The following is a 6290-nucleotide window of genomic DNA, read 5'->3' as shown; positions in this document are numbered from 1 at the left end:
GAATTTGTGTGGATGATAAAACATTAAAGTTAAAATGTTTTATAAAGGATGTCCTTTTTTGCCCCAACACTTCGTGATAAAGTCCGATTTGCGCGAGGTATAGAAGGACGTGGGGTCGTACTAAACCAAATAAGGTAAAGCCGACGACCGAAGGACCAAGAAAACATTCCTGTACTTGTTTATGGGTTCATTTGTGTTGGAAGCTCCTTGGTTAATTTCATGTTTATGTTCTTTCCATGTCTCATCTGGTTTTGAATATGTTACTATCAAATCGTTTAAGCGCGTAAAATACTTTCGCTCTCGGATTTCATATTATCATAATTCCGTTGCCACCTTTCAAACAGCAATATATCAGGAACATAATCAAGTCTTTTTTCGTCTTTTATTGTCTGGCGACTTTGAAACAAATCTCGGTCCGAACTATAAATTCCCTTGTGGTCATTGCGAGAAACCCGTTAAAAATAACCAAAATGTACTGTTGTGTACATTGGCGGCGGAAGCCAAAAATTTTAGGAGGGGACAACAACAAAATTTTTGACAAGCAAAAAAAAAGGTTCTCAACCCCAAAATTTTAGGGGGGGGACGTAAAAAAAATATTTGACAAGCAAAAAAAAAAAAAAAAAAAAGGTCATCAACAACAAATTTAGGGGGGACCGTCCCCCCCCCTCCTCAAATTTAGGGGGGACACGTCCCCCCCGTCCCCCCCGCTTCGCCGCCTATGGTTGTGTACCACTTGTCAAAAGTGGTATCACACTAAATGTCTCGAGATCTCTTTAAATGAATATACTAGGCTGTATCAAAACCCAAATGAGAATTGGATATGTTTAACCTGTTCATTGCCGCCATTTTGTGACTCAATTTTTACACAATCCTTGATTGATGTTCAACCCACCTCAACAGTTAATGCACCTCCTATCCCTTAATTTAACACACCTACTGGAATTGATAAGGCCTGTTTATGATATTTAAAGCAAAAGGGTTGCATTTCGTTCATTTAAATATCAGATCCATTTTACATAAAATTCCTGAACTACGCGTCCTTCTCTATATGAAAGTAGAATTTCAGTAATTGCAATTACAGAAACATGGTTGAATTCGTCCATAAATAATGAAGAAATTTATATCGATGGTTATTCTATATTAAGACGAGATCGTGCAGGCGACCATGGTGGTGGGGTCTGCCTTTACATTAAAAATGATATCGCATTTAATCTAAGAGAAGATCTTACACCTGATGGTATTGAATCATTGTGGGTCGACATTCTATTACCACATACAAAGCCTATTACTTTAGGTGTAGTCTACAGACCCCCCAGAGACAATCACTTTATTGATTCTCTCCATGATATATTGGACATATTAACAAAAGATGATGAGGTTATTCTTTTAGGGGACATGGATGTTTGTCTATTACAACAATCAGCACTGACCAAACGATACAAGAATATTTTGAATTTGTATGGTTTGAGCCAACTTATAACAAAACCCACCCGAACTACACCTACCACTTCTTCTTTAATAGACCATGTAATTTGTAGTAAAGAAGAAAATATTTGTCAAAGTGGTGTCTTTGAAATTGGCTTATAAAGTGATCACTTTTTAACGTATTGTTCAAGGAAACTTATCAGGCCTGTATTTGGGTAGCATAGAACTATAAGCATTCGATGTATGAAAAACTATTGTGAAAATGATTTTAATTTCGTTTTATCTCAAATCAATTGGTCTGTTATATTTGAATGTAATGACGTGAATATTGCTTGGTCACACTTCAAAAGTATTTTTATTAGTCCGGGTTATAACTGAGCAAGGTGCCACTTGGAGAAGGAGAAATTTTCATATAGTGCCTCTAGACCAGTTTTTTACGCTGAATATGAATATATGAGGTAAACAGGCTGTATCCTGAAAATTAACCTGTGAGGGCGCTTTTTTCAAAATGGCCGCCAAATTTTCATAAAATTTGAATATTCGTCCATAGATTTTGACACAAGCATCCAATTGCCATGAAATTAGTGTCATATGAAAGCCAATTAAATTTCCTACAATTTGATACTATTTATGGGGGATAAGTAGGTCATTTGGCTGAGATTTTAAGTAGAAAACTCCATTTTTTGTAATTTTTTCCCAAAAAATTAAAATATTGCAAATACATAAATTTACATAATTCTAAGAAAAATAAATCAATTACCTTGAAATGTTCCAGAAAACTTTACTGGTATACTATTATTACGTGTATGAAATCCCAGGTCTGTATCATTTTGTTTAGCGAATTTATAAGGTGTCAAACTTGAATTCTTCAATATCAGAAATGTTGCTTTTGTATGCATTTCCATAGACTAATACGTGTATTACATGTATAATACATGGATGTATAATGTTTACCGGTAATTTAAAAATTAAATGCAATTATCTCCGCTTTTAAACCACTTGTAGAGTTAAGAGTAGGCTTTTCTTTATCAGCTACATAAAAAAATGTTGGCACAGCACATCAAGGCCTGACCCTCTCATGGGGATGGGGGTTTCGAAGTCACCCCCCCCCCCCGCCCTTTGTTATATCATGTTATTGTACATGTTGTATATTGCCTATTTGTTAGAAAAATAACTGTTTTTGGAGCACTCATGGAGGCAAAAACAGGCATTTCTGTTATAAAGTACAGCCACTTTGATCTCTTTGAAACCACTTGGAGGGGAAAGAGTAGGCTTTGTTCTACCTGCTAAATCTAAAGAAGTGGTACATCGAAGCCTACCCCTCTCGGGGGGGGGGGGAGCTTTTGCTTAATATTGCCAATTTATTTGAAAATTCACAATTTTTGGACCCAACATTGAGGCCAAAAAGCGTTTGTGCTTTGTTGTACACCCCATTTTATTGATTTGAAACCACATAGAAAGGAAGGGTTTACCAGCTACATATAAACAAGCGCTGGCACGTCAAGCCCTAGCCCTCTCAGGGGCTGTCTAAGTCAACCCCCCCCTATATCATGTATATTGCCTATTTCATTGGATATTTCACCATTTTGAATCGCCCATTGAGGCAAAAGGGCATTTATACTGTACATGTATAGTACAGTCAATTTTATTTTCTTGCAATGACTTGGATAGGAAAGAGTAAGCTTTGATCTATCAGCTATATATAAACAAGTGCTGGCAAATAAAAAACTATCCCCTCCGGGATACAGTTGAAATCACCCCATCCCTTCTGCATTATTGCATATTTATTGACAAATTCACCATTTTGAAGCCCCCATTTAGGAAAAAAGAGTTCTGATATATAGTTCTTCCACTTTTACTGCCTTGAAACCACTTTGGGAGGAAATAATAGGTTTTGCTTTATCAGCCACACATAAAGAAGTGTTGGCAAATAAAAACCTACCCCCTCCGGGAGGCTGTTGAAATCACCCCATCCCTTCAGCATTATCACCTTTTTATTGGAAATTCACCATTTTGGAGCCCCCGGTATGCAAAAAGGCGTTCTGATAAATAGTTCTACCACTTTTGCTGCCTTGAAACCACTTAAGGAGGAAAGAATAGGTTTTGCCTGATCAGCCACATATAAAGAAGGGCTGGCAAATAAAAGCCTATCCCCTCCGAAAGGCTGTCGAAATTACCCCATCCCTTTTGCATTATTGCCCATTCATTGAAAAATTCACTATCTTGAAGCCCTCTTTGAGGCAAAAAGGCATTTCTGATATATAGTTATGCCTTTTTTCTCCCTTGAAACTACTTGGAGAGAAAAGAATAAAGGCTTTGCTTTAACAGCTACATATAGAGACATGCTCGAAAATAAAAGCATATATCCCCATCAGAGGGCTGCTGAAATCACCCTACCCCTTTTTCATTATTGCTTATTTATAGGAAAATTCACCATTTTGGTGCCCCCATTGAGGCAAAAAGGCGGTTCTGATATATAGTTCTGCCGCTAATTACCGCCTTGAAACTACTTGGAGAGGAGAGATAAGGCTTTCTTCTATCAGCTATATAGAAAGAAGTGTCTCTACTATATGCCAGAAACACCTTTTTTGCCTCAATGGGGGCTCCAAAATGGCGAGTTTTCCAATGAATTGGCAAAAATCGTAAAAAAGGTGGGGTAACATTAATAGTTCCCCTGAAGTGGATAGGCTTCGATATGGCAGCAATTCGACATATATAGCTGAAAGAGGGGAACCTACTCTTTCCTCTCCAGATGGTTTCAAGAAAATGAAATCGGGTGTTTCATACAGCAGAAGTGCATATTGCCTCAAAGGGGGCTCAAAAATTTTGAACTTTCGAACAATTAGGCAGTAATGCTAAAGGGGTGGGATGGTTTGACAGCCGCCCACATGGGTAAGCTTCAATGTGCTAGCACTACTTAGAGACGCCTTTGTACCTCAATGGGGGCTCCAAAATGGTGAATTTTCCCATGAATAGGCAATAATGCAAATGGGGGGGGGGGGTAATTTTGACAGCACCCCGGAAGGGGGTAGGCTTTTATTTGCCAGCACATCTTTATAGCTGATATTCTTTCCTGTATAGGCGGTTTCAAGATAAAAAAAGTGGCAGAACTATATATCAGAGACGCCTTTTTGCTTCAATGGGGGCTTCAAAATGGTGAATTTTCCAATTAATAGGCAATAATGCAAAGGGTGGAGGGGGTGATCTCGACAGTCCCCAGAAGGGGGTAGGCTTTTATTTGCCAGCACATCTTTATAGCTGATAGAGCAAAGCCTATTCTTTCCTCTCTAAGCGGTTTCAAGATAATAAAAGTAATAGAACGTATATCAGAGACGCCTTTTTGCTTCAATGGGGGCTCCAAAATGGTGAATTTTCAACAAGTTGCCAAATACCAAAAATCAGCGGGGTAACTTTTACAGCCGTTTGAAGGAGATAGGCTTCGCTTTGCCAACACTTCTTTATATGGAGCTAATAGAGCAAAGCCTACTCTTTCCTCTCAAAGTCATGGCAGGAAAATCAAAATTGCTCTACTATAATAGTAGAAATGTCCTTTTGCCTTAATGGGTGATCCAAAATTGTGAATGTCCTTACAGATAGTCAAATACTGAAAATTGGTAAGGTAAATTTTATAGCACCCTGAACATTCTGAAGGGGATAGGCTTTATAGTTGATAGAGCAAAGCCTACTCTTTCTTCTCCATGTCATTGCAAGAAAATGAAATTGGCTGTATTATATAGTAGAAACGTGCTTTTGTTTCAATGGATGATCCAAAATGGTGAAATATCCAATGAAATGAGCAATATACATGATATAGGGGGGGGGGGTGACTTAGACAACCCCTGAGAGGGCTAGGGCTCGACGTACCAGCGCTTATTTATATGTAGCTGGTAAACTCTTCCTTTCTAAGTTGTTTCAACTTTCAAATCAATATAATGGGGTGTACAAAAAGCACAAACGCTTTTTGGCCTCAATGTTGGGTCCAAAAATTGTGAATTTTCAAATAAATTGGCAATATTAAGCAAAAGCTCCCCCCCCCCCGAGAGGGGTAGGCTTCGTTGTACCACTTCTTTAGATTTAGCAGGTAGAACAAAGCCTACTCTTTCCCCTCCAAGTGGTTTCAAAGAGATCAAAGTGGCTGTACTTTATAACAGAAATGCCTGTTTTTGCCTCCATGAGTGCTCCAAAAACAGTTATTTTTCTAACAAATAGGCAATATACAACATGTACAATAACATGATATAACAAAGGGCGGGGGGGGGGGTGACTTCGAAACCCCCATCCCCATGAGAGGGTCAGGCCTTGATGTGCTGTGCCAACATTTTTTTATGTAGCTGATAAAGAAAAGCCTACTCTTAACTCTACAAGTGGTTTAAAAGCGGAGATAATTGCATTTAATTTTTAACTTACCGGTAAACATTATACATCCATGTATTATACATGTAATACACGTATTAGTCTATGGAAATGCATACAAAAGCAACATTTCTGATATTGAAGAATTCAAGTTTGACACCTTATAAATTCGCTAAACAAAATGATACAGACCTGGAATTTCATACACGTGATAATAGTATACCAGTAAAGTTTTCTGGAACATTTCAAGGTAATTGATTTATTTTTCTTAGAATTATGTAAATTTATGTATTTGCAATATTTTCAATTTTTGGGAAAAAAATTCAAAAAATTGAGTTTTCTACTTAAAATCTCAGCCAAATGACCTACTTATCCCCCATAAATAGTATCAAATCGTAGGAAATTTAATTGGCTTTCATATGACACTAATTTCATGGCAATTGGATGCTTGTGTCAAAATCTATGGACGAATATTCAAATTTTATGAAAATTTGGCGGCCACTTCACAGAGA

The sequence above is a fragment of the Lytechinus variegatus genome, chromosome 18, assembly GCF_018143015.1.
Source record: "Lytechinus variegatus isolate NC3 chromosome 18, Lvar_3.0, whole genome shotgun sequence".
Lineage (NCBI taxonomy): Eukaryota > Metazoa > Echinodermata > Echinoidea > Temnopleuroida > Toxopneustidae > Lytechinus > Lytechinus variegatus.
This window is presented reverse-complemented; position numbering follows the sequence as displayed.